The following is a 24,994-nucleotide window of genomic DNA, read 5'->3' as shown; positions in this document are numbered from 1 at the left end:
GGGGGGGGGGGTGGGGGGGGGGGGGGGTGGGGGGGGGGGGGGGTGGGGGGGGGGGGGGGTGGGGGGGGGGGGGGGTGGGGGGGGGGGGGGGTGGGGGGGGGGGGGGGTGGGGGGGGGGGGGGGTGGGGGGGGGGGGGGGTGGGGGGGGGGGGGGGTGGGGGGGGGGGGGGGTGGGGGGGGGGGGGGGTGGGGGGGGGGGGGGGTGGGGGGGGGGGGGGGTGGGGGGGGGGGGGGGTGGGGGGGGGGGGGGGTGGGGGGGGGGGGGGGTGGGGGGGGGGGGGGGTGGGGGGGGGGGGGGGTGGGGGGGGGGGGGGGTGGGGGGGGGGGGGGGTGGGGGGGGGGGGGGGTGGGGGGGGGGGGGGGTGGGGGGGGGGGGGGGTGGGGGGGGGGGGGGGTGGGGGGGGGGGGGGGTGGGGGGGGGGGGGGGTGGGGGGGGGGGGGGGTGGGGGGGGGGGGGGGTGGGGGGGGGGGGGGGTGGGGGGGGGGGGGGGTGGGGGGGGGGGGGGGTGGGGGGGGGGGGGGGTGGGGGGGGGGGGGGGTGGGGGGGGGGGGGGGTGGGGGGGGGGGGGGGTGGGGGGGGGGGGGGGTGGGGGGGGGGGGGGGTGGGGGGGGGGGGGGGTGGGGGGGGGGGGGGGTGGGGGGGGGGGGGGGTGGGGGGGGGGGGGGGTGGGGGGGGGGGGGGGTGGGGGGGGGGGGGGGTGGGGGGGGGGGGGGGTGGGGGGGGGGGGGGGTGGGGGGGGGGGGGGGTGGGGGGGGGGGGGGGTGGGGGGGGGGGGGGGTGGGGGGGGGGGGGGGTGGGGGGGGGGGGGGGTGGGGGGGGGGGGGGGTGGGGGGGGGGGGGGGTGGGGGGGGGGGGGGGTGGGGGGGGGGGGGGGTGGGGGGGGGGGGGGGTGGGGGGGGGGGGGGGTGGGGGGGGGGGGGGGTGGGGGGGGGGGGGGGTGGGGGGGGGGGGGGGTGGGGGGGGGGGGGGGTGGGGGGGGGGGGGGGTGGGGGGGGGGGGGGGTGGGGGGGGGGGGGGGTGGGGGGGGGGGGGGGTGGGGGGGGGGGGGGGTGGGGGGGGGGGGGGGTGGGGGGGGGGGGGGGTGGGGGGGGGGGGGGGTGGGGGGGGGGGGGGGTGGGGGGGGGGGGGGGTGGGGGGGGGGGGGGGTGGGGGGGGGGGGGGGTGGGGGGGGGGGGGGGTGGGGGGGGGGGGGGGTGGGGGGGGGGGGGGGTGGGGGGGGGGGGGGGTGGGGGGGGGGGGGGGTGGGGGGGGGGGGGGGTGGGGGGGGGGGGGGGTGGGGGGGGGGGGGGGTGGGGGGGGGGGGGGGTGGGGGGGGGGGGGGGTGGGGGGGGGGGGGGGTGGGGGGGGGGGGGGGTGGGGGGGGGGGGGGGTGGGGGGGGGGGGGGGTGGGGGGGGGGGGGGGTGGGGGGGGGGGGGGGTGGGGGGGGGGGGGGGTGGGGGGGGGGGGGGGTGGGGGGGGGGGGGGGTGGGGGGGGGGGGGGGTGGGGGGGGGGGGGGGTGGGGGGGGGGGGGGGTGGGGGGGGGGGGGGGTGGGGGGGGGGGGGGGTGGGGGGGGGGGGGGGTGGGGGGGGGGGGGGGTGGGGGGGGGGGGGGGTGGGGGGGGGGGGGGGTGGGGGGGGGGGGGGGTGGGGGGGGGGGGGGGTGGGGGGGGGGGGGGGTGGGGGGGGGGGGGGGTGGGGGGGGGGGGGGGTGGGGGGGGGGGGGGGTGGGGGGGGGGGGGGGTGGGGGGGGGGGGGGGTGGGGGGGGGGGGGGGTGGGGGGGGGGGGGGGTGGGGGGGGGGGGGGGTGGGGGGGGGGGGGGGTGGGGGGGGGGGGGGGTGGGGGGGGGGGGGGGTGGGGGGGGGGGGGGGTGGGGGGGGGGGGGGGTGGGGGGGGGGGGGGGTGGGGGGGGGGGGGGGTGGGGGGGGGGGGGGGTGGGGGGGGGGGGGGGTGGGGGGGGGGGGGGGTGGGGGGGGGGGGGGGTGGGGGGGGGGGGGGGTGGGGGGGGGGGGGGGTGGGGGGGGGGGGGGGTGGGGGGGGGGGGGGGTGGGGGGGGGGGGGGGTGGGGGGGGGGGGGGGTGGGGGGGGGGGGGGGTGGGGGGGGGGGGGGGTGGGGGGGGGGGGGGGTGGGGGGGGGGGGGGGTGGGGGGGGGGGGGGGTGGGGGGGGGGGGGGGTGGGGGGGGGGGGGGGTGGGGGGGGGGGGGGGTGGGGGGGGGGGGGGGTGGGGGGGGGGGGGGGTGGGGGGGGGGGGGGGTGGGGGGGGGGGGGGGTGGGGGGGGGGGGGGGTGGGGGGGGGGGGGGGTGGGGGGGGGGGGGGGTGGGGGGGGGGGGGGGTGGGGGGGGGGGGGGGTGGGGGGGGGGGGGGGTGGGGGGGGGGGGGGGTGGGGGGGGGGGGGGGTGGGGGGGGGGGGGGGTGGGGGGGGGGGGGGGTGGGGGGGGGGGGGGGTGGGGGGGGGGGGGGGTGGGGGGGGGGGGGGGTGGGGGGGGGGGGGGGTGGGGGGGGGGGGGGGTGGGGGGGGGGGGGGGTGGGGGGGGGGGGGGGTGGGGGGGGGGGGGGGTGGGGGGGGGGGGGGGTGGGGGGGGGGGGGGGTGGGGGGGGGGGGGGGTGGGGGGGGGGGGGGGTGGGGGGGGGGGGGGGTGGGGGGGGGGGGGGGTGGGGGGGGGGGGGGGTGGGGGGGGGGGGGGGTGGGGGGGGGGGGGGGTGGGGGGGGGGGGGGGTGGGGGGGGGGGGGGGTGGGGGGGGGGGGGGGTGGGGGGGGGGGGGGGTGGGGGGGGGGGGGGGTGGGGGGGGGGGGGGGTGGGGGGGGGGGGGGGTGGGGGGGGGGGGGGGTGGGGGGGGGGGGGGGTGGGGGGGGGGGGGGGTGGGGGGGGGGGGGGGTGGGGGGGGGGGGGGGTGGGGGGGGGGGGGGGTGGGGGGGGGGGGGGGTGGGGGGGGGGGGGGGTGGGGGGGGGGGGGGGTGGGGGGGGGGGGGGGTGGGGGGGGGGGGGGGTGGGGGGGGGGGGGGGTGGGGGGGGGGGGGGGTGGGGGGGGGGGGGGGTGGGGGGGGGGGGGGGTGGGGGGGGGGGGGGGTGGGGGGGGGGGGGGGTGGGGGGGGGGGGGGGTGGGGGGGGGGGGGGGTGGGGGGGGGGGGGGGTGGGGGGGGGGGGGGGTGGGGGGGGGGGGGGGTGGGGGGGGGGGGGGGTGGGGGGGGGGGGGGGTGGGGGGGGGGGGGGGTGGGGGGGGGGGGGGGTGGGGGGGGGGGGGGGTGGGGGGGGGGGGGGGTGGGGGGGGGGGGGGGTGGGGGGGGGGGGGGGTGGGGGGGGGGGGGGGTGGGGGGGGGGGGGGGTGGGGGGGGGGGGGGGTGGGGGGGGGGGGGGGTGGGGGGGGGGGGGGGTGGGGGGGGGGGGGGGTGGGGGGGGGGGGGGGTGGGGGGGGGGGGGGGTGGGGGGGGGGGGGGGTGGGGGGGGGGGGGGGTGGGGGGGGGGGGGGGTGGGGGGGGGGGGGGGTGGGGGGGGGGGGGGGTGGGGGGGGGGGGGGGTGGGGGGGGGGGGGGGTGGGGGGGGGGGGGGGTGGGGGGGGGGGGGGGTGGGGGGGGGGGGGGGTGGGGGGGGGGGGGGGTGGGGGGGGGGGGGGGTGGGGGGGGGGGGGGGTGGGGGGGGGGGGGGGTGGGGGGGGGGGGGGGTGGGGGGGGGGGGGGGTGGGGGGGGGGGGGGGTGGGGGGGGGGGGGGGTGGGGGGGGGGGGGGGTGGGGGGGGGGGGGGGTGGGGGGGGGGGGGGGTGGGGGGGGGGGGGGGTGGGGGGGGGGGGGGGTGGGGGGGGGGGGGGGTGGGGGGGGGGGGGGGTGGGGGGGGGGGGGGGTGGGGGGGGGGGGGGGTGGGGGGGGGGGGGGGTGGGGGGGGGGGGGGGTGGGGGGGGGGGGGGGTGGGGGGGGGGGGGGGTGGGGGGGGGGGGGGGTGGGGGGGGGGGGGGGTGGGGGGGGGGGGGGGTGGGGGGGGGGGGGGGTGGGGGGGGGGGGGGGTGGGGGGGGGGGGGGGTGGGGGGGGGGGGGGGTGGGGGGGGGGGGGGGTGGGGGGGGGGGGGGGTGGGGGGGGGGGGGGGTGGGGGGGGGGGGGGGTGGGGGGGGGGGGGGGTGGGGGGGGGGGGGGGTGGGGGGGGGGGGGGGTGGGGGGGGGGGGGGGTGGGGGGGGGGGGGGGTGGGGGGGGGGGGGGGTGGGGGGGGGGGGGGGTGGGGGGGGGGGGGGGTGGGGGGGGGGGGGGGTGGGGGGGGGGGGGGGTGGGGGGGGGGGGGGGTGGGGGGGGGGGGGGGTGGGGGGGGGGGGGGGTGGGGGGGGGGGGGGGTGGGGGGGGGGGGGGGTGGGGGGGGGGGGGGGTGGGGGGGGGGGGGGGTGGGGGGGGGGGGGGGTGGGGGGGGGGGGGGGTGGGGGGGGGGGGGGGTGGGGGGGGGGGGGGGTGGGGGGGGGGGGGGGTGGGGGGGGGGGGGGGTGGGGGGGGGGGGGGGTGGGGGGGGGGGGGGGTGGGGGGGGGGGGGGGTGGGGGGGGGGGGGGGTGGGGGGGGGGGGGGGTGGGGGGGGGGGGGGGTGGGGGGGGGGGGGGGTGGGGGGGGGGGGGGGTGGGGGGGGGGGGGGGTGGGGGGGGGGGGGGGTGGGGGGGGGGGGGGGTGGGGGGGGGGGGGGGTGGGGGGGGGGGGGGGTGGGGGGGGGGGGGGGTGGGGGGGGGGGGGGGTGGGGGGGGGGGGGGGTGGGGGGGGGGGGGGGTGGGGGGGGGGGGGGGTGGGGGGGGGGGGGGGTGGGGGGGGGGGGGGGTGGGGGGGGGGGGGGGTGGGGGGGGGGGGGGGTGGGGGGGGGGGGGGGTGGGGGGGGGGGGGGGTGGGGGGGGGGGGGGGTGGGGGGGGGGGGGGGTGGGGGGGGGGGGGGGTGGGGGGGGGGGGGGGTGGGGGGGGGGGGGGGTGGGGGGGGGGGGGGGTGGGGGGGGGGGGGGGTGGGGGGGGGGGGGGGTGGGGGGGGGGGGGGGTGGGGGGGGGGGGGGGTGGGGGGGGGGGGGGGTGGGGGGGGGGGGGGGTGGGGGGGGGGGGGGGTGGGGGGGGGGGGGGGTGGGGGGGGGGGGGGGTGGGGGGGGGGGGGGGTGGGGGGGGGGGGGGGTGGGGGGGGGGGGGGGTGGGGGGGGGGGGGGGTGGGGGGGGGGGGGGGTGGGGGGGGGGGGGGGTGGGGGGGGGGGGGGGTGGGGGGGGGGGGGGGTGGGGGGGGGGGGGGGTGGGGGGGGGGGGGGGTGGGGGGGGGGGGGGGTGGGGGGGGGGGGGGGTGGGGGGGGGGGGGGGTGGGGGGGGGGGGGGGTGGGGGGGGGGGGGGGTGGGGGGGGGGGGGGGTGGGGGGGGGGGGGGGTGGGGGGGGGGGGGGGTGGGGGGGGGGGGGGGTGGGGGGGGGGGGGGGTGGGGGGGGGGGGGGGTGGGGGGGGGGGGGGGTGGGGGGGGGGGGGGGTGGGGGGGGGGGGGGGTGGGGGGGGGGGGGGGTGGGGGGGGGGGGGGGTGGGGGGGGGGGGGGGTGGGGGGGGGGGGGGGTGGGGGGGGGGGGGGGTGGGGGGGGGGGGGGGTGGGGGGGGGGGGGGGTGGGGGGGGGGGGGGGTGGGGGGGGGGGGGGGTGGGGGGGGGGGGGGGTGGGGGGGGGGGGGGGTGGGGGGGGGGGGGGGTGGGGGGGGGGGGGGGTGGGGGGGGGGGGGGGTGGGGGGGGGGGGGGGTGGGGGGGGGGGGGGGTGGGGGGGGGGGGGGGTGGGGGGGGGGGGGGGTGGGGGGGGGGGGGGGTGGGGGGGGGGGGGGGTGGGGGGGGGGGGGGGTGGGGGGGGGGGGGGGTGGGGGGGGGGGGGGGTGGGGGGGGGGGGGGGTGGGGGGGGGGGGGGGTGGGGGGGGGGGGGGGTGGGGGGGGGGGGGGGTGGGGGGGGGGGGGGGTGGGGGGGGGGGGGGGTGGGGGGGGGGGGGGGTGGGGGGGGGGGGGGGTGGGGGGGGGGGGGGGTGGGGGGGGGGGGGGGTGGGGGGGGGGGGGGGTGGGGGGGGGGGGGGGTGGGGGGGGGGGGGGGTGGGGGGGGGGGGGGGTGGGGGGGGGGGGGGGTGGGGGGGGGGGGGGGTGGGGGGGGGGGGGGGTGGGGGGGGGGGGGGGTGGGGGGGGGGGGGGGTGGGGGGGGGGGGGGGTGGGGGGGGGGGGGGGTGGGGGGGGGGGGGGGTGGGGGGGGGGGGGGGTGGGGGGGGGGGGGGGTGGGGGGGGGGGGGGGTGGGGGGGGGGGGGGGTGGGGGGGGGGGGGGGTGGGGGGGGGGGGGGGTGGGGGGGGGGGGGGGTGGGGGGGGGGGGGGGTGGGGGGGGGGGGGGGTGGGGGGGGGGGGGGGTGGGGGGGGGGGGGGGTGGGGGGGGGGGGGGGTGGGGGGGGGGGGGGGTGGGGGGGGGGGGGGGTGGGGGGGGGGGGGGGTGGGGGGGGGGGGGGGTGGGGGGGGGGGGGGGTGGGGGGGGGGGGGGGTGGGGGGGGGGGGGGGTGGGGGGGGGGGGGGGTGGGGGGGGGGGGGGGTGGGGGGGGGGGGGGGTGGGGGGGGGGGGGGGTGGGGGGGGGGGGGGGTGGGGGGGGGGGGGGGTGGGGGGGGGGGGGGGTGGGGGGGGGGGGGGGTGGGGGGGGGGGGGGGTGGGGGGGGGGGGGGGTGGGGGGGGGGGGGGGTGGGGGGGGGGGGGGGTGGGGGGGGGGGGGGGTGGGGGGGGGGGGGGGTGGGGGGGGGGGGGGGTGGGGGGGGGGGGGGGTGGGGGGGGGGGGGGGTGGGGGGGGGGGGGGGTGGGGGGGGGGGGGGGTGGGGGGGGGGGGGGGTGGGGGGGGGGGGGGGTGGGGGGGGGGGGGGGTGGGGGGGGGGGGGGGTGGGGGGGGGGGGGGGTGGGGGGGGGGGGGGGTGGGGGGGGGGGGGGGTGGGGGGGGGGGGGGGTGGGGGGGGGGGGGGGTGGGGGGGGGGGGGGGTGGGGGGGGGGGGGGGTGGGGGGGGGGGGGGGTGGGGGGGGGGGGGGGTGGGGGGGGGGGGGGGTGGGGGGGGGGGGGGGTGGGGGGGGGGGGGGGTGGGGGGGGGGGGGGGTGGGGGGGGGGGGGGGTGGGGGGGGGGGGGGGTGGGGGGGGGGGGGGGTGGGGGGGGGGGGGGGTGGGGGGGGGGGGGGGTGGGGGGGGGGGGGGGTGGGGGGGGGGGGGGGTGGGGGGGGGGGGGGGTGGGGGGGGGGGGGGGTGGGGGGGGGGGGGGGTGGGGGGGGGGGGGGGTGGGGGGGGGGGGGGGTGGGGGGGGGGGGGGGTGGGGGGGGGGGGGGGTGGGGGGGGGGGGGGGTGGGGGGGGGGGGGGGTGGGGGGGGGGGGGGGTGGGGGGGGGGGGGGGTGGGGGGGGGGGGGGGTGGGGGGGGGGGGGGGTGGGGGGGGGGGGGGGTGGGGGGGGGGGGGGGTGGGGGGGGGGGGGGGTGGGGGGGGGGGGGGGTGGGGGGGGGGGGGGGTGGGGGGGGGGGGGGGTGGGGGGGGGGGGGGGTGGGGGGGGGGGGGGGTGGGGGGGGGGGGGGGTGGGGGGGGGGGGGGGTGGGGGGGGGGGGGGGTGGGGGGGGGGGGGGGTGGGGGGGGGGGGGGGTGGGGGGGGGGGGGGGTGGGGGGGGGGGGGGGTGGGGGGGGGGGGGGGTGGGGGGGGGGGGGGGTGGGGGGGGGGGGGGGTGGGGGGGGGGGGGGGTGGGGGGGGGGGGGGGTGGGGGGGGGGGGGGGTGGGGGGGGGGGGGGGTGGGGGGGGGGGGGGGTGGGGGGGGGGGGGGGTGGGGGGGGGGGGGGGTGGGGGGGGGGGGGGGTGGGGGGGGGGGGGGGTGGGGGGGGGGGGGGGTGGGGGGGGGGGGGGGTGGGGGGGGGGGGGGGTGGGGGGGGGGGGGGGTGGGGGGGGGGGGGGGTGGGGGGGGGGGGGGGTGGGGGGGGGGGGGGGTGGGGGGGGGGGGGGGTGGGGGGGGGGGGGGGTGGGGGGGGGGGGGGGTGGGGGGGGGGGGGGGTGGGGGGGGGGGGGGGTGGGGGGGGGGGGGGGTGGGGGGGGGGGGGGGTGGGGGGGGGGGGGGGTGGGGGGGGGGGGGGGTGGGGGGGGGGGGGGGTGGGGGGGGGGGGGGGTGGGGGGGGGGGGGGGTGGGGGGGGGGGGGGGTGGGGGGGGGGGGGGGTGGGGGGGGGGGGGGGTGGGGGGGGGGGGGGGTGGGGGGGGGGGGGGGTGGGGGGGGGGGGGGGTGGGGGGGGGGGGGGGTGGGGGGGGGGGGGGGTGGGGGGGGGGGGGGGTGGGGGGGGGGGGGGGTGGGGGGGGGGGGGGGTGGGGGGGGGGGGGGGTGGGGGGGGGGGGGGGTGGGGGGGGGGGGGGGTGGGGGGGGGGGGGGGTGGGGGGGGGGGGGGGTGGGGGGGGGGGGGGGTGGGGGGGGGGGGGGGTGGGGGGGGGGGGGGGTGGGGGGGGGGGGGGGTGGGGGGGGGGGGGGGTGGGGGGGGGGGGGGGTGGGGGGGGGGGGGGGTGGGGGGGGGGGGGGGTGGGGGGGGGGGGGGGTGGGGGGGGGGGGGGGTGGGGGGGGGGGGGGGTGGGGGGGGGGGGGGGTGGGGGGGGGGGGGGGTGGGGGGGGGGGGGGGTGGGGGGGGGGGGGGGTGGGGGGGGGGGGGGGTGGGGGGGGGGGGGGGTGGGGGGGGGGGGGGGTGGGGGGGGGGGGGGGTGGGGGGGGGGGGGGGTGGGGGGGGGGGGGGGTGGGGGGGGGGGGGGGTGGGGGGGGGGGGGGGTGGGGGGGGGGGGGGGTGGGGGGGGGGGGGGGTGGGGGGGGGGGGGGGTGGGGGGGGGGGGGGGTGGGGGGGGGGGGGGGTGGGGGGGGGGGGGGGTGGGGGGGGGGGGGGGTGGGGGGGGGGGGGGGTGGGGGGGGGGGGGGGTGGGGGGGGGGGGGGGTGGGGGGGGGGGGGGGTGGGGGGGGGGGGGGGTGGGGGGGGGGGGGGGTGGGGGGGGGGGGGGGTGGGGGGGGGGGGGGGTGGGGGGGGGGGGGGGTGGGGGGGGGGGGGGGTGGGGGGGGGGGGGGGTGGGGGGGGGGGGGGGTGGGGGGGGGGGGGGGTGGGGGGGGGGGGGGGTGGGGGGGGGGGGGGGTGGGGGGGGGGGGGGGTGGGGGGGGGGGGGGGTGGGGGGGGGGGGGGGTGGGGGGGGGGGGGGGTGGGGGGGGGGGGGGGTGGGGGGGGGGGGGGGTGGGGGGGGGGGGGGGTGGGGGGGGGGGGGGGTGGGGGGGGGGGGGGGTGGGGGGGGGGGGGGGTGGGGGGGGGGGGGGGTGGGGGGGGGGGGGGGTGGGGGGGGGGGGGGGTGGGGGGGGGGGGGGGTGGGGGGGGGGGGGGGTGGGGGGGGGGGGGGGTGGGGGGGGGGGGGGGTGGGGGGGGGGGGGGGTGGGGGGGGGGGGGGGTGGGGGGGGGGGGGGGTGGGGGGGGGGGGGGGTGGGGGGGGGGGGGGGTGGGGGGGGGGGGGGGTGGGGGGGGGGGGGGGTGGGGGGGGGGGGGGGTGGGGGGGGGGGGGGGTGGGGGGGGGGGGGGGTGGGGGGGGGGGGGGGTGGGGGGGGGGGGGGGTGGGGGGGGGGGGGGGTGGGGGGGGGGGGGGGTGGGGGGGGGGGGGGGTGGGGGGGGGGGGGGGTGGGGGGGGGGGGGGGTGGGGGGGGGGGGGGGTGGGGGGGGGGGGGGGTGGGGGGGGGGGGGGGTGGGGGGGGGGGGGGGTGGGGGGGGGGGGGGGTGGGGGGGGGGGGGGGTGGGGGGGGGGGGGGGTGGGGGGGGGGGGGGGTGGGGGGGGGGGGGGGTGGGGGGGGGGGGGGGTGGGGGGGGGGGGGGGTGGGGGGGGGGGGGGGTGGGGGGGGGGGGGGGTGGGGGGGGGGGGGGGTGGGGGGGGGGGGGGGTGGGGGGGGGGGGGGGTGGGGGGGGGGGGGGGTGGGGGGGGGGGGGGGTGGGGGGGGGGGGGGGTGGGGGGGGGGGGGGGTGGGGGGGGGGGGGGGTGGGGGGGGGGGGGGGTGGGGGGGGGGGGGGGTGGGGGGGGGGGGGGGTGGGGGGGGGGGGGGGTGGGGGGGGGGGGGGGTGGGGGGGGGGGGGGGTGGGGGGGGGGGGGGGTGGGGGGGGGGGGGGGTGGGGGGGGGGGGGGGTGGGGGGGGGGGGGGGTGGGGGGGGGGGGGGGTGGGGGGGGGGGGGGGTGGGGGGGGGGGGGGGTGGGGGGGGGGGGGGGTGGGGGGGGGGGGGGGTGGGGGGGGGGGGGGGTGGGGGGGGGGGGGGGTGGGGGGGGGGGGGGGTGGGGGGGGGGGGGGGTGGGGGGGGGGGGGGGTGGGGGGGGGGGGGGGTGGGGGGGGGGGGGGGTGGGGGGGGGGGGGGGTGGGGGGGGGGGGGGGTGGGGGGGGGGGGGGGTGGGGGGGGGGGGGGGTGGGGGGGGGGGGGGGTGGGGGGGGGGGGGGGTGGGGGGGGGGGGGGGTGGGGGGGGGGGGGGGTGGGGGGGGGGGGGGGTGGGGGGGGGGGGGGGTGGGGGGGGGGGGGGGTGGGGGGGGGGGGGGGTGGGGGGGGGGGGGGGTGGGGGGGGGGGGGGGTGGGGGGGGGGGGGGGTGGGGGGGGGGGGGGGTGGGGGGGGGGGGGGGTGGGGGGGGGGGGGGGTGGGGGGGGGGGGGGGTGGGGGGGGGGGGGGGTGGGGGGGGGGGGGGGTGGGGGGGGGGGGGGGTGGGGGGGGGGGGGGGTGGGGGGGGGGGGGGGTGGGGGGGGGGGGGGGTGGGGGGGGGGGGGGGTGGGGGGGGGGGGGGGTGGGGGGGGGGGGGGGTGGGGGGGGGGGGGGGTGGGGGGGGGGGGGGGTGGGGGGGGGGGGGGGTGGGGGGGGGGGGGGGTGGGGGGGGGGGGGGGTGGGGGGGGGGGGGGGTGGGGGGGGGGGGGGGTGGGGGGGGGGGGGGGTGGGGGGGGGGGGGGGTGGGGGGGGGGGGGGGTGGGGGGGGGGGGGGGTGGGGGGGGGGGGGGGTGGGGGGGGGGGGGGGTGGGGGGGGGGGGGGGTGGGGGGGGGGGGGGGTGGGGGGGGGGGGGGGTGGGGGGGGGGGGGGGTGGGGGGGGGGGGGGGTGGGGGGGGGGGGGGGTGGGGGGGGGGGGGGGTGGGGGGGGGGGGGGGTGGGGGGGGGGGGGGGTGGGGGGGGGGGGGGGTGGGGGGGGGGGGGGGTGGGGGGGGGGGGGGGTGGGGGGGGGGGGGGGTGGGGGGGGGGGGGGGTGGGGGGGGGGGGGGGTGGGGGGGGGGGGGGGTGGGGGGGGGGGGGGGTGGGGGGGGGGGGGGGTGGGGGGGGGGGGGGGTGGGGGGGGGGGGGGGTGGGGGGGGGGGGGGGTGGGGGGGGGGGGGGGTGGGGGGGGGGGGGGGTGGGGGGGGGGGGGGGTGGGGGGGGGGGGGGGTGGGGGGGGGGGGGGGTGGGGGGGGGGGGGGGTGGGGGGGGGGGGGGGTGGGGGGGGGGGGGGGTGGGGGGGGGGGGGGGTGGGGGGGGGGGGGGGTGGGGGGGGGGGGGGGTGGGGGGGGGGGGGGGTGGGGGGGGGGGGGGGTGGGGGGGGGGGGGGGTGGGGGGGGGGGGGGGTGGGGGGGGGGGGGGGTGGGGGGGGGGGGGGGTGGGGGGGGGGGGGGGTGGGGGGGGGGGGGGGTGGGGGGGGGGGGGGGTGGGGGGGGGGGGGGGTGGGGGGGGGGGGGGGTGGGGGGGGGGGGGGGTGGGGGGGGGGGGGGGTGGGGGGGGGGGGGGGTGGGGGGGGGGGGGGGTGGGGGGGGGGGGGGGTGGGGGGGGGGGGGGGTGGGGGGGGGGGGGGGTGGGGGGGGGGGGGGGTGGGGGGGGGGGGGGGTGGGGGGGGGGGGGGGTGGGGGGGGGGGGGGGTGGGGGGGGGGGGGGGTGGGGGGGGGGGGGGGTGGGGGGGGGGGGGGGTGGGGGGGGGGGGGGGTGGGGGGGGGGGGGGGTGGGGGGGGGGGGGGGTGGGGGGGGGGGGGGGTGGGGGGGGGGGGGGGTGGGGGGGGGGGGGGGTGGGGGGGGGGGGGGGTGGGGGGGGGGGGGGGTGGGGGGGGGGGGGGGTGGGGGGGGGGGGGGGTGGGGGGGGGGGGGGGTGGGGGGGGGGGGGGGTGGGGGGGGGGGGGGGTGGGGGGGGGGGGGGGTGGGGGGGGGGGGGGGTGGGGGGGGGGGGGGGTGGGGGGGGGGGGGGGTGGGGGGGGGGGGGGGTGGGGGGGGGGGGGGGTGGGGGGGGGGGGGGGTGGGGGGGGGGGGGGGTGGGGGGGGGGGGGGGTGGGGGGGGGGGGGGGTGGGGGGGGGGGGGGGTGGGGGGGGGGGGGGGTGGGGGGGGGGGGGGGTGGGGGGGGGGGGGGGTGGGGGGGGGGGGGGGTGGGGGGGGGGGGGGGTGGGGGGGGGGGGGGGTGGGGGGGGGGGGGGGTGGGGGGGGGGGGGGGTGGGGGGGGGGGGGGGTGGGGGGGGGGGGGGGTGGGGGGGGGGGGGGGTGGGGGGGGGGGGGGGTGGGGGGGGGGGGGGGTGGGGGGGGGGGGGGGTGGGGGGGGGGGGGGGTGGGGGGGGGGGGGGGTGGGGGGGGGGGGGGGTGGGGGGGGGGGGGGGTGGGGGGGGGGGGGGGTGGGGGGGGGGGGGGGTGGGGGGGGGGGGGGGTGGGGGGGGGGGGGGGTGGGGGGGGGGGGGGGTGGGGGGGGGGGGGGGTGGGGGGGGGGGGGGGTGGGGGGGGGGGGGGGTGGGGGGGGGGGGGGGTGGGGGGGGGGGGGGGTGGGGGGGGGGGGGGGTGGGGGGGGGGGGGGGTGGGGGGGGGGGGGGGTGGGGGGGGGGGGGGGTGGGGGGGGGGGGGGGTGGGGGGGGGGGGGGGTGGGGGGGGGGGGGGGTGGGGGGGGGGGGGGGTGGGGGGGGGGGGGGGTGGGGGGGGGGGGGGGTGGGGGGGGGGGGGGGTGGGGGGGGGGGGGGGTGGGGGGGGGGGGGGGTGGGGGGGGGGGGGGGTGGGGGGGGGGGGGGGTGGGGGGGGGGGGGGGTGGGGGGGGGGGGGGGTGGGGGGGGGGGGGGGTGGGGGGGGGGGGGGGTGGGGGGGGGGGGGGGTGGGGGGGGGGGGGGGTGGGGGGGGGGGGGGGTGGGGGGGGGGGGGGGTGGGGGGGGGGGGGGGTGGGGGGGGGGGGGGGTGGGGGGGGGGGGGGGTGGGGGGGGGGGGGGGTGGGGGGGGGGGGGGGTGGGGGGGGGGGGGGGTGGGGGGGGGGGGGGGTGGGGGGGGGGGGGGGTGGGGGGGGGGGGGGGTGGGGGGGGGGGGGGGTGGGGGGGGGGGGGGGTGGGGGGGGGGGGGGGTGGGGGGGGGGGGGGGTGGGGGGGGGGGGGGGTGGGGGGGGGGGGGGGTGGGGGGGGGGGGGGGTGGGGGGGGGGGGGGGTGGGGGGGGGGGGGGGTGGGGGGGGGGGGGGGTGGGGGGGGGGGGGGGTGGGGGGGGGGGGGGGTGGGGGGGGGGGGGGGTGGGGGGGGGGGGGGGTGGGGGGGGGGGGGGGTGGGGGGGGGGGGGGGTGGGGGGGGGGGGGGGTGGGGGGGGGGGGGGGTGGGGGGGGGGGGGGGTGGGGGGGGGGGGGGGTGGGGGGGGGGGGGGGTGGGGGGGGGGGGGGGTGGGGGGGGGGGGGGGTGGGGGGGGGGGGGGGTGGGGGGGGGGGGGGGTGGGGGGGGGGGGGGGTGGGGGGGGGGGGGGGTGGGGGGGGGGGGGGGTGGGGGGGGGGGGGGGTGGGGGGGGGGGGGGGTGGGGGGGGGGGGGGGTGGGGGGGGGGGGGGGTGGGGGGGGGGGGGGGTGGGGGGGGGGGGGGGTGGGGGGGGGGGGGGGTGGGGGGGGGGGGGGGTGGGGGGGGGGGGGGGTGGGGGGGGGGGGGGGTGGGGGGGGGGGGGGGTGGGGGGGGGGGGGGGTGGGGGGGGGGGGGGGTGGGGGGGGGGGGGGGTGGGGGGGGGGGGGGGTGGGGGGGGGGGGGGGTGGGGGGGGGGGGGGGTGGGGGGGGGGGGGGGTGGGGGGGGGGGGGGGTGGGGGGGGGGGGGGGTGGGGGGGGGGGGGGGTGGGGGGGGGGGGGGGTGGGGGGGGGGGGGGGTGGGGGGGGGGGGGGGTGGGGGGGGGGGGGGGTGGGGGGGGGGGGGGGTGGGGGGGGGGGGGGGTGGGGGGGGGGGGGGGTGGGGGGGGGGGGGGGTGGGGGGGGGGGGGGGTGGGGGGGGGGGGGGGTGGGGGGGGGGGGGGGTGGGGGGGGGGGGGGGTGGGGGGGGGGGGGGGTGGGGGGGGGGGGGGGTGGGGGGGGGGGGGGGTGGGGGGGGGGGGGGGTGGGGGGGGGGGGGGGTGGGGGGGGGGGGGGGTGGGGGGGGGGGGGGGTGGGGGGGGGGGGGGGTGGGGGGGGGGGGGGGTGGGGGGGGGGGGGGGTGGGGGGGGGGGGGGGTGGGGGGGGGGGGGGGTGGGGGGGGGGGGGGGTGGGGGGGGGGGGGGGTGGGGGGGGGGGGGGGTGGGGGGGGGGGGGGGTGGGGGGGGGGGGGGGTGGGGGGGGGGGGGGGTGGGGGGGGGGGGGGGTGGGGGGGGGGGGGGGTGGGGGGGGGGGGGGGTGGGGGGGGGGGGGGGTGGGGGGGGGGGGGGGTGGGGGGGGGGGGGGGTGGGGGGGGGGGGGGGTGGGGGGGGGGGGGGGTGGGGGGGGGGGGGGGTGGGGGGGGGGGGGGGTGGGGGGGGGGGGGGGTGGGGGGGGGGGGGGGTGGGGGGGGGGGGGGGTGGGGGGGGGGGGGGGTGGGGGGGGGGGGGGGTGGGGGGGGGGGGGGGTGGGGGGGGGGGGGGGTGGGGGGGGGGGGGGGTGGGGGGGGGGGGGGGTGGGGGGGGGGGGGGGTGGGGGGGGGGGGGGGTGGGGGGGGGGGGGGGTGGGGGGGGGGGGGGGTGGGGGGGGGGGGGGGTGGGGGGGGGGGGGGGTGGGGGGGGGGGGGGGTGGGGGGGGGGGGGGGTGGGGGGGGGGGGGGGTGGGGGGGGGGGGGGGTGGGGGGGGGGGGGGGTGGGGGGGGGGGGGGGTGGGGGGGGGGGGGGGTGGGGGGGGGGGGGGGTGGGGGGGGGGGGGGGTGGGGGGGGGGGGGGGTGGGGGGGGGGGGGGGTGGGGGGGGGGGGGGGTGGGGGGGGGGGGGGGTGGGGGGGGGGGGGGGTGGGGGGGGGGGGGGGTGGGGGGGGGGGGGGGTGGGGGGGGGGGGGGGTGGGGGGGGGGGGGGGTGGGGGGGGGGGGGGGTGGGGGGGGGGGGGGGTGGGGGGGGGGGGGGGTGGGGGGGGGGGGGGGTGGGGGGGGGGGGGGGTGGGGGGGGGGGGGGGTGGGGGGGGGGGGGGGTGGGGGGGGGGGGGGGTGGGGGGGGGGGGGGGTGGGGGGGGGGGGGGGTGGGGGGGGGGGGGGGTGGGGGGGGGGGGGGGTGGGGGGGGGGGGGGGTGGGGGGGGGGGGGGGTGGGGGGGGGGGGGGGTGGGGGGGGGGGGGGGTGGGGGGGGGGGGGGGTGGGGGGGGGGGGGGGTGGGGGGGGGGGGGGGTGGGGGGGGGGGGGGGTGGGGGGGGGGGGGGGTGGGGGGGGGGGGGGGTGGGGGGGGGGGGGGGTGGGGGGGGGGGGGGGTGGGGGGGGGGGGGGGTGGGGGGGGGGGGGGGTGGGGGGGGGGGGGGGTGGGGGGGGGGGGGGGTGGGGGGGGGGGGGGGTGGGGGGGGGGGGGGGTGGGGGGGGGGGGGGGTGGGGGGGGGGGGGGGTGGGGGGGGGGGGGGGTGGGGGGGGGGGGGGGTGGGGGGGGGGGGGGGTGGGGGGGGGGGGGGGTGGGGGGGGGGGGGGGTGGGGGGGGGGGGGGGTGGGGGGGGGGGGGGGTGGGGGGGGGGGGGGGTGGGGGGGGGGGGGGGTGGGGGGGGGGGGGGGTGGGGGGGGGGGGGGGTGGGGGGGGGGGGGGGTGGGGGGGGGGGGGGGTGGGGGGGGGGGGGGGTGGGGGGGGGGGGGGGTGGGGGGGGGGGGGGGTGGGGGGGGGGGGGGGTGGGGGGGGGGGGGGGTGGGGGGGGGGGGGGGTGGGGGGGGGGGGGGGTGGGGGGGGGGGGGGGTGGGGGGGGGGGGGGGTGGGGGGGGGGGGGGGTGGGGGGGGGGGGGGGTGGGGGGGGGGGGGGGTGGGGGGGGGGGGGGGTGGGGGGGGGGGGGGGTGGGGGGGGGGGGGGGTGGGGGGGGGGGGGGGTGGGGGGGGGGGGGGGTGGGGGGGGGGGGGGGTGGGGGGGGGGGGGGGTGGGGGGGGGGGGGGGTGGGGGGGGGGGGGGGTGGGGGGGGGGGGGGGTGGGGGGGGGGGGGGGTGGGGGGGGGGGGGGGTGGGGGGGGGGGGGGGTGGGGGGGGGGGGGGGTGGGGGGGGGGGGGGGTGGGGGGGGGGGGGGGTGGGGGGGGGGGGGGGTGGGGGGGGGGGGGGGTGGGGGGGGGGGGGGGTGGGGGGGGGGGGGGGTGGGGGGGGGGGGGGGTGGGGGGGGGGGGGGGTGGGGGGGGGGGGGGGTGGGGGGGGGGGGGGGTGGGGGGGGGGGGGGGTGGGGGGGGGGGGGGGTGGGGGGGGGGGGGGGTGGGGGGGGGGGGGGGTGGGGGGGGGGGGGGGTGGGGGGGGGGGGGGGTGGGGGGGGGGGGGGGTGGGGGGGGGGGGGGGTGGGGGGGGGGGGGGGTGGGGGGGGGGGGGGGTGGGGGGGGGGGGGGGTGGGGGGGGGGGGGGGTGGGGGGGGGGGGGGGTGGGGGGGGGGGGGGGTGGGGGGGGGGGGGGGTGGGGGGGGGGGGGGGTGGGGGGGGGGGGGGGTGGGGGGGGGGGGGGGTGGGGGGGGGGGGGGGTGGGGGGGGGGGGGGGTGGGGGGGGGGGGGGGTGGGGGGGGGGGGGGGTGGGGGGGGGGGGGGGTGGGGGGGGGGGGGGGTGGGGGGGGGGGGGGGTGGGGGGGGGGGGGGGTGGGGGGGGGGGGGGGTGGGGGGGGGGGGGGGTGGGGGGGGGGGGGGGTGGGGGGGGGGGGGGGTGGGGGGGGGGGGGGGTGGGGGGGGGGGGGGGTGGGGGGGGGGGGGGGTGGGGGGGGGGGGGGGTGGGGGGGGGGGGGGGTGGGGGGGGGGGGGGGTGGGGGGGGGGGGGGGTGGGGGGGGGGGGGGGTGGGGGGGGGGGGGGGTGGGGGGGGGGGGGGGTGGGGGGGGGGGGGGGTGGGGGGGGGGGGGGGTGGGGGGGGGGGGGGGTGGGGGGGGGGGGGGGTGGGGGGGGGGGGGGGTGGGGGGGGGGGGGGGTGGGGGGGGGGGGGGGTGGGGGGGGGGGGGGGTGGGGGGGGGGGGGGGTGGGGGGGGGGGGGGGTGGGGGGGGGGGGGGGTGGGGGGGGGGGGGGGTGGGGGGGGGGGGGGGTGGGGGGGGGGGGGGGTGGGGGGGGGGGGGGGTGGGGGGGGGGGGGGGTGGGGGGGGGGGGGGGTGGGGGGGGGGGGGGGTGGGGGGGGGGGGGGGTGGGGGGGGGGGGGGGTGGGGGGGGGGGGGGGTGGGGGGGGGGGGGGGTGGGGGGGGGGGGGGGTGGGGGGGGGGGGGGGTGGGGGGGGGGGGGGGTGGGGGGGGGGGGGGGTGGGGGGGGGGGGGGGTGGGGGGGGGGGGGGGTGGGGGGGGGGGGGGGTGGGGGGGGGGGGGGGTGGGGGGGGGGGGGGGTGGGGGGGGGGGGGGGTGGGGGGGGGGGGGGGTGGGGGGGGGGGGGGGTGGGGGGGGGGGGGGGTGGGGGGGGGGGGGGGTGGGGGGGGGGGGGGGTGGGGGGGGGGGGGGGTGGGGGGGGGGGGGGGTGGGGGGGGGGGGGGGTGGGGGGGGGGGGGGGTGGGGGGGGGGGGGGGTGGGGGGGGGGGGGGGTGGGGGGGGGGGGGGGTGGGGGGGGGGGGGGGTGGGGGGGGGGGGGGGTGGGGGGGGGGGGGGGTGGGGGGGGGGGGGGGTGGGGGGGGGGGGGGGTGGGGGGGGGGGGGGGTGGGGGGGGGGGGGGGTGGGGGGGGGGGGGGGTGGGGGGGGGGGGGGGTGGGGGGGGGGGGGGGTGGGGGGGGGGGGGGGTGGGGGGGGGGGGGGGTGGGGGGGGGGGGGGGTGGGGGGGGGGGGGGGTGGGGGGGGGGGGGGGTGGGGGGGGGGGGGGGTGGGGGGGGGGGGGGGTGGGGGGGGGGGGGGGTGGGGGGGGGGGGGGGTGGGGGGGGGGGGGGGTGGGGGGGGGGGGGGGTGGGGGGGGGGGGGGGTGGGGGGGGGGGGGGGTGGGGGGGGGGGGGGGTGGGGGGGGGGGGGGGTGGGGGGGGGGGGGGGTGGGGGGGGGGGGGGGTGGGGGGGGGGGGGGGTGGGGGGGGGGGGGGGTGGGGGGGGGGGGGGGTGGGGGGGGGGGGGGGTGGGGGGGGGGGGGGGTGGGGGGGGGGGGGGGTGGGGGGGGGGGGGGGTGGGGGGGGGGGGGGGTGGGGGGGGGGGGGGGTGGGGGGGGGGGGGGGTGGGGGGGGGGGGGGGTGGGGGGGGGGGGGGGTGGGGGGGGGGGGGGGTGGGGGGGGGGGGGGGTGGGGGGGGGGGGGGGTGGGGGGGGGGGGGGGTGGGGGGGGGGGGGGGTGGGGGGGGGGGGGGGTGGGGGGGGGGGGGGGTGGGGGGGGGGGGGGGTGGGGGGGGGGGGGGGTGGGGGGGGGGGGGGGTGGGGGGGGGGGGGGGTGGGGGGGGGGGGGGGTGGGGGGGGGGGGGGGTGGGGGGGGGGGGGGGTGGGGGGGGGGGGGGGTGGGGGGGGGGGGGGGTGGGGGGGGGGGGGGGTGGGGGGGGGGGGGGGTGGGGGGGGGGGGGGGTGGGGGGGGGGGGGGGTGGGGGGGGGGGGGGGTGGGGGGGGGGGGGGGTGGGGGGGGGGGGGGGTGGGGGGGGGGGGGGGTGGGGGGGGGGGGGGGTGGGGGGGGGGGGGGGTGGGGGGGGGGGGGGGTGGGGGGGGGGGGGGGTGGGGGGGGGGGGGGGTGGGGGGGGGGGGGGGTGGGGGGGGGGGGGGGTGGGGGGGGGGGGGGGTGGGGGGGGGGGGGGGTGGGGGGGGGGGGGGGTGGGGGGGGGGGGGGGTGGGGGGGGGGGGGGGTGGGGGGGGGGGGGGGTGGGGGGGGGGGGGGGTGGGGGGGGGGGGGGGTGGGGGGGGGGGGGGGTGGGGGGGGGGGGGGGTGGGGGGGGGGGGGGGTGGGGGGGGGGGGGGGTGGGGGGGGGGGGGGGTGGGGGGGGGGGGGGGTGGGGGGGGGGGGGGGTGGGGGGGGGGGGGGGTGGGGGGGGGGGGGGGTGGGGGGGGGGGGGGGTGGGGGGGGGGGGGGGTGGGGGGGGGGGGGGGTGGGGGGGGGGGGGGGTGGGGGGGGGGGGGGGTGGGGGGGGGGGGGGGTGGGGGGGGGGGGGGGTGGGGGGGGGGGGGGGTGGGGGGGGGGGGGGGTGGGGGGGGGGGGGGGTGGGGGGGGGGGGGGGTGGGGGGGGGGGGGGGTGGGGGGGGGGGGGGGTGGGGGGGGGGGGGGGTGGGGGGGGGGGGGGGTGGGGGGGGGGGGGGGTGGGGGGGGGGGGGGGTGGGGGGGGGGGGGGGTGGGGGGGGGGGGGGGTGGGGGGGGGGGGGGGTGGGGGGGGGGGGGGGTGGGGGGGGGGGGGGGTGGGGGGGGGGGGGGGTGGGGGGGGGGGGGGGTGGGGGGGGGGGGGGGTGGGGGGGGGGGGGGGTGGGGGGGGGGGGGGGTGGGGGGGGGGGGGGGTGGGGGGGGGGGGGGGTGGGGGGGGGGGGGGGTGGGGGGGGGGGGGGGTGGGGGGGGGGGGGGGTGGGGGGGGGGGGGGGTGGGGGGGGGGGGGGGTGGGGGGGGGGGGGGGTGGGGGGGGGGGGGGGTGGGGGGGGGGGGGGGTGGGGGGGGGGGGGGGTGGGGGGGGGGGGGGGTGGGGGGGGGGGGGGGTGGGGGGGGGGGGGGGTGGGGGGGGGGGGGGGTGGGGGGGGGGGGGGGTGGGGGGGGGGGGGGGTGGGGGGGGGGGGGGGTGGGGGGGGGGGGGGGTGGGGGGGGGGGGGGGTGGGGGGGGGGGGGGGTGGGGGGGGGGGGGGGTGGGGGGGGGGGGGGGTGGGGGGGGGGGGGGGTGGGGGGGGGGGGGGGTGGGGGGGGGGGGGGGTGGGGGGGGGGGGGGGTGGGGGGGGGGGGGGGTGGGGGGGGGGGGGGGTGGGGGGGGGGGGGGGTGGGGGGGGGGGGGGGTGGGGGGGGGGGGGGGTGGGGGGGGGGGGGGGTGGGGGGGGGGGGGGGTGGGGGGGGGGGGGGGTGGGGGGGGGGGGGGGTGGGGGGGGGGGGGGGTGGGGGGGGGGGGGGGTGGGGGGGGGGGGGGGTGGGGGGGGGGGGGGGTGGGGGGGGGGGGGGGTGGGGGGGGGGGGGGGTGGGGGGGGGGGGGGGTGGGGGGGGGGGGGGGTGGGGGGGGGGGGGGGTGGGGGGGGGGGGGGGTGGGGGGGGGGGGGGGTGGGGGGGGGGGGGGGTGGGGGGGGGGGGGGGTGGGGGGGGGGGGGGGTGGGGGGGGGGGGGGGTGGGGGGGGGGGGGGGTGGGGGGGGGGGGGGGTGGGGGGGGGGGGGGGTGGGGGGGGGGGGGGGTGGGGGGGGGGGGGGGTGGGGGGGGGGGGGGGTGGGGGGGGGGGGGGGTGGGGGGGGGGGGGGGTGGGGGGGGGGGGGGGTGGGGGGGGGGGGGGGTGGGGGGGGGGGGGGGTGGGGGGGGGGGGGGGTGGGGGGGGGGGGGGGTGGGGGGGGGGGGGGGTGGGGGGGGGGGGGGGTGGGGGGGGGGGGGGGTGGGGGGGGGGGGGGGTGGGGGGGGGGGGGGGTGGGGGGGGGGGGGGGTGGGGGGGGGGGGGGGTGGGGGGGGGGGGGGGTGGGGGGGGGGGGGGGTGGGGGGGGGGGGGGGTGGGGGGGGGGGGGGGTGGGGGGGGGGGGGGGTGGGGGGGGGGGGGGGTGGGGGGGGGGGGGGGTGGGGGGGGGGGGGGGTGGGGGGGGGGGGGGGTGGGGGGGGGGGGGGGTGGGGGGGGGGGGGGGTGGGGGGGGGGGGGGGTGGGGGGGGGGGGGGGTGGGGGGGGGGGGGGGTGGGGGGGGGGGGGGGTGGGGGGGGGGGGGGGTGGGGGGGGGGGGGGGTGGGGGGGGGGGGGGGTGGGGGGGGGGGGGGGTGGGGGGGGGGGGGGGTGGGGGGGGGGGGGGGTGGGGGGGGGGGGGGGTGGGGGGGGGGGGGGGTGGGGGGGGGGGGGGGTGGGGGGGGGGGGGGGTGGGGGGGGGGGGGGGTGGGGGGGGGGGGGGGTGGGGGGGGGGGGGGGTGGGGGGGGGGGGGGGTGGGGGGGGGGGGGGGTGGGGGGGGGGGGGGGTGGGGGGGGGGGGGGGTGGGGGGGGGGGGGGGTGGGGGGGGGGGGGGGTGGGGGGGGGGGGGGGTGGGGGGGGGGGGGGGTGGGGGGGGGGGGGGGTGGGGGGGGGGGGGGGTGGGGGGGGGGGGGGGTGGGGGGGGGGGGGGGTGGGGGGGGGGGGGGGTGGGGGGGGGGGGGGGTGGGGGGGGGGGGGGGTGGGGGGGGGGGGGGGTGGGGGGGGGGGGGGGTGGGGGGGGGGGGGGGTGGGGGGGGGGGGGGGTGGGGGGGGGGGGGGGTGGGGGGGGGGGGGGGTGGGGGGGGGGGGGGGTGGGGGGGGGGGGGGGTGGGGGGGGGGGGGGGTGGGGGGGGGGGGGGGTGGGGGGGGGGGGGGGTGGGGGGGGGGGGGGGTGGGGGGGGGGGGGGGTGGGGGGGGGGGGGGGTGGGGGGGGGGGGGGGTGGGGGGGGGGGGGGGTGGGGGGGGGGGGGGGTGGGGGGGGGGGGGGGTGGGGGGGGGGGGGGGTGGGGGGGGGGGGGGGTGGGGGGGGGGGGGGGTGGGGGGGGGGGGGGGTGGGGGGGGGGGGGGGTGGGGGGGGGGGGGGGTGGGGGGGGGGGGGGGTGGGGGGGGGGGGGGGTGGGGGGGGGGGGGGGTGGGGGGGGGGGGGGGTGGGGGGGGGGGGGGGTGGGGGGGGGGGGGGGTGGGGGGGGGGGGGGGTGGGGGGGGGGGGGGGTGGGGGGGGGGGGGGGTGGGGGGGGGGGGGGGTGGGGGGGGGGGGGGGTGGGGGGGGGGGGGGGTGGGGGGGGGGGGGGGTGGGGGGGGGGGGGGGTGGGGGGGGGGGGGGGTGGGGGGGGGGGGGGGTGGGGGGGGGGGGGGGTGGGGGGGGGGGGGGGTGGGGGGGGGGGGGGGTGGGGGGGGGGGGGGGTGGGGGGGGGGGGGGGTGGGGGGGGGGGGGGGTGGGGGGGGGGGGGGGTGGGGGGGGGGGGGGGTGGGGGGGGGGGGGGGTGGGGGGGGGGGGGGGTGGGGGGGGGGGGGGGTGGGGGGGGGGGGGGGTGGGGGGGGGGGGGGGTGGGGGGGGGGGGGGGTGGGGGGGGGGGGGGGTGGGGGGGGGGGGGGGTGGGGGGGGGGGGGGGTGGGGGGGGGGGGGGGTGGGGGGGGGGGGGGGTGGGGGGGGGGGGGGGTGGGGGGGGGGGGGGGTGGGGGGGGGGGGGGGTGGGGGGGGGGGGGGGTGGGGGGGGGGGGGGGTGGGGGGGGGGGGGGGTGGGGGGGGGGGGGGGTGGGGGGGGGGGGGGGTGGGGGGGGGGGGGGGTGGGGGGGGGGGGGGGTGGGGGGGGGGGGGGGTGGGGGGGGGGGGGGGTGGGGGGGGGGGGGGGTGGGGGGGGGGGGGGGTGGGGGGGGGGGGGGGTGGGGGGGGGGGGGGGTGGGGGGGGGGGGGGGTGGGGGGGGGGGGGGGTGGGGGGGGGGGGGGGTGGGGGGGGGGGGGGGTGGGGGGGGGGGGGGGTGGGGGGGGGGGGGGGTGGGGGGGGGGGGGGGTGGGGGGGGGGGGGGGTGGGGGGGGGGGGGGGTGGGGGGGGGGGGGGGTGGGGGGGGGGGGGGGTGGGGGGGGGGGGGGGTGGGGGGGGGGGGGGGTGGGGGGGGGGGGGGGTGGGGGGGGGGGGGGGTGGGGGGGGGGGGGGGTGGGGGGGGGGGGGGGTGGGGGGGGGGGGGGGTGGGGGGGGGGGGGGGTGGGGGGGGGGGGGGGTGGGGGGGGGGGGGGGTGGGGGGGGGGGGGGGTGGGGGGGGGGGGGGGTGGGGGGGGGGGGGGGTGGGGGGGGGGGGGGGTGGGGGGGGGGGGGGGTGGGGGGGGGGGGGGGTGGGGGGGGGGGGGGGTGGGGGGGGGGGGGGGTGGGGGGGGGGGGGGGTGGGGGGGGGGGGGGGTGGGGGGGGGGGGGGGTGGGGGGGGGGGGGGGTGGGGGGGGGGGGGGGTGGGGGGGGGGGGGGGTGGGGGGGGGGGGGGGTGGGGGGGGGGGGGGGTGGGGGGGGGGGGGGGTGGGGGGGGGGGGGGGTGGGGGGGGGGGGGGGTGGGGGGGGGGGGGGGTGGGGGGGGGGGGGGGTGGGGGGGGGGGGGGGTGGGGGGGGGGGGGGGTGGGGGGGGGGGGGGGTGGGGGGGGGGGGGGGTGGGGGGGGGGGGGGGTGGGGGGGGGGGGGGGTGGGGGGGGGGGGGGGTGGGGGGGGGGGGGGGTGGGGGGGGGGGGGGGTGGGGGGGGGGGGGGGTGGGGGGGGGGGGGGGTGGGGGGGGGGGGGGGTGGGGGGGGGGGGGGGTGGGGGGGGGGGGGGGTGGGGGGGGGGGGGGGTGGGGGGGGGGGGGGGTGGGGGGGGGGGGGGGTGGGGGGGGGGGGGGGTGGGGGGGGGGGGGGGTGGGGGGGGGGGGGGGTGGGGGGGGGGGGGGGTGGGGGGGGGGGGGGGTGGGGGGGGGGGGGGGTGGGGGGGGGGGGGGGTGGGGGGGGGGGGGGGTGGGGGGGGGGGGGGGTGGGGGGGGGGGGGGGTGGGGGGGGGGGGGGGTGGGGGGGGGGGGGGGTGGGGGGGGGGGGGGGTGGGGGGGGGGGGGGGTGGGGGGGGGGGGGGGTGGGGGGGGGGGGGGGTGGGGGGGGGGGGGGGTGGGGGGGGGGGGGGGTGGGGGGGGGGGGGGGTGGGGGGGGGGGGGGGTGGGGGGGGGGGGGGGTGGGGGGGGGGGGGGGTGGGGGGGGGGGGGGGTGGGGGGGGGGGGGGGTGGGGGGGGGGGGGGGTGGGGGGGGGGGGGGGTGGGGGGGGGGGGGGGTGGGGGGGGGGGGGGGTGGGGGGGGGGGGGGGTGGGGGGGGGGGGGGGTGGGGGGGGGGGGGGGTGGGGGGGGGGGGGGGTGGGGGGGGGGGGGGGTGGGGGGGGGGGGGGGTGGGGGGGGGGGGGGGTGGGGGGGGGGGGGGGTGGGGGGGGGGGGGGGTGGGGGGGGGGGGGGGTGGGGGGGGGGGGGGGTGGGGGGGGGGGGGGGTGGGGGGGGGGGGGGGTGGGGGGGGGGGGGGGTGGGGGGGGGGGGGGGTGGGGGGGGGGGGGGGTGGGGGGGGGGGGGGGTGGGGGGGGGGGGGGGTGGGGGGGGGGGGGGGTGGGGGGGGGGGGGGGTGGGGGGGGGGGGGGGTGGGGGGGGGGGGGGGTGGGGGGGGGGGGGGGTGGGGGGGGGGGGGGGTGGGGGGGGGGGGGGGTGGGGGGGGGGGGGGGTGGGGGGGGGGGGGGGTGGGGGGGGGGGGGGGTGGGGGGGGGGGGGGGTGGGGGGGGGGGGGGGTGGGGGGGGGGGGGGGTGGGGGGGGGGGGGGGTGGGGGGGGGGGGGGGTGGGGGGGGGGGGGGGTGGGGGGGGGGGGGGGTGGGGGGGGGGGGGGGTGGGGGGGGGGGGGGGTGGGGGGGGGGGGGGGTGGGGGGGGGGGGGGGTGGGGGGGGGGGGGGGTGGGGGGGGGGGGGGGTGGGGGGGGGGGGGGGTGGGGGGGGGGGGGGGTGGGGGGGGGGGGGGGTGGGGGGGGGGGGGGGTGGGGGGGGGGGGGGGTGGGGGGGGGGGGGGGTGGGGGGGGGGGGGGGTGGGGGGGGGGGGGGGTGGGGGGGGGGGGGGGTGGGGGGGGGGGGGGGTGGGGGGGGGGGGGGGTGGGGGGGGGGGGGGGTGGGGGGGGGGGGGGGTGGGGGGGGGGGGGGGTGGGGGGGGGGGGGGGTGGGGGGGGGGGGGGGTGGGGGGGGGGGGGGGTGGGGGG

This window comes from Sphaerodactylus townsendi, linkage group LG15 (assembly GCF_021028975.2).
Source record: "Sphaerodactylus townsendi isolate TG3544 linkage group LG15, MPM_Stown_v2.3, whole genome shotgun sequence".
NCBI classification, from domain to species: domain Eukaryota; kingdom Metazoa; phylum Chordata; class Lepidosauria; order Squamata; family Sphaerodactylidae; genus Sphaerodactylus; species Sphaerodactylus townsendi.
Note: the sequence above shows the minus strand (reverse complement) of the source record.